The sequence below is a fragment of the Octodon degus genome, unplaced genomic scaffold, assembly GCF_000260255.1.
Source record: "Octodon degus isolate 3935 unplaced genomic scaffold, OctDeg1.0 scaffold00252, whole genome shotgun sequence".
Lineage (NCBI taxonomy): Eukaryota > Metazoa > Chordata > Mammalia > Rodentia > Octodontidae > Octodon > Octodon degus.
This window is the reverse complement of record NW_004524828.1, coordinates 2,413,697-2,415,023: the sequence shown is the minus strand read 5'-3', so window position 1 is coordinate 2,415,023 and position 1,327 is coordinate 2,413,697.

Genomic DNA, 1,327 nt, shown 5'->3' with positions numbered 1-1,327 from the left:
CCCCTCTCCCTTCTCTTTCTCTCTGTCTCCTGTCTCTAAAGTCCATTCTAGGACTACACAGCTCTAAATTCACTCTGCCATTACAATTGCTGCCTTCTCCATATGCTCAAGTGTTCTTAGGAAAACTTTTATTCCTCCATGTCTAAAGAGGCAAGCAAGGGGCCAGGGAGAGGGTTCAGTAGAGTAAGTGCTTCCCTGGCAAGTGCAAGGGCCTGAGTTCAATCCCCGGTTCTGCCAAAAAAAATAAATAATAAAAAAAAGAACCCTTTAAAAAGGGGCTGGGGAGATGGCTCAGTGGAATAAGTGCTTCCCTGGCAAGCGCAAGGACCTGAGTTCAATCCCTGGTTCTGCCAAAAAAAATTAATAATAATAATAATAATAATAATAATAATAATAATGAGGCAAGCAGATCATTTGTCAAATGTTACTGTTATTACTTAAAGGTTTGTATCTAATAGTAAGATAATAGCAAATTGGTCAAGCAATGGCTGTGACTCATCCTCATGGCCGACACTGACAAAGGATCTACAAAGTATGGTTCAGGGCTACAGGATAAATCCTGAGGGTACTTGACTGACCTTATCAGATTTAAAAGTTACATTTCTTGTTGTATAGATCTTGCTTTATCTTGGTCTTAACCATCCAGCAGAAAAGTATAAAAACGAGGTATATAAAGTAAAGCCATATTAATACTATGAGTTCTAAAAGGCTTAAGTCAATAGCTTCTGAGTATAACCCACTTCTATTATAGACTGCTGGACAGTATTGGATTGTCTGGCTGAATTCAAGCACCTATAGTATTTAGATGCCAAGTAGAATACCCACCTCTGACAAGACTAAACAAAAAAAAAGGGGATACAAAGGAAAGATCATTTTGTATTTGCATATACAAAATAGGATAGATATACAGCTGCTTTCACTTAATTCAGTGAGAAGAAAGATGTGTACTAATAGTGTTTGGACAGGATATCCTGTCTGCTTCTTGTATTATGGATAACCACTAAGAAGATAACAATGTATAATGTATTGATTATTGAAACTGTCCTATTAATCAGCTTTGAAACTGTCTCATTCATATTTGCTTCTCAATAAAATAAATAAATAAATAAATAAATAAATAAAGTAGTTTCTGTTACAGGCATAGACTACTGGATTTCTTACTTTCAAGACAAAAAGGGAATGCCAAAGATACATTCCAACTTTTTTTTTTTAATTTTTTTTTTATTTATGAGAGAGAGAGAGAGAGAGAGAGAGAGAGAGAGAGAGAGAGAGAGAGAGTGGTGTGTGTGTGTGGCCAGCTCAGCCCACCAGGGGGCGGGGCTGGCTG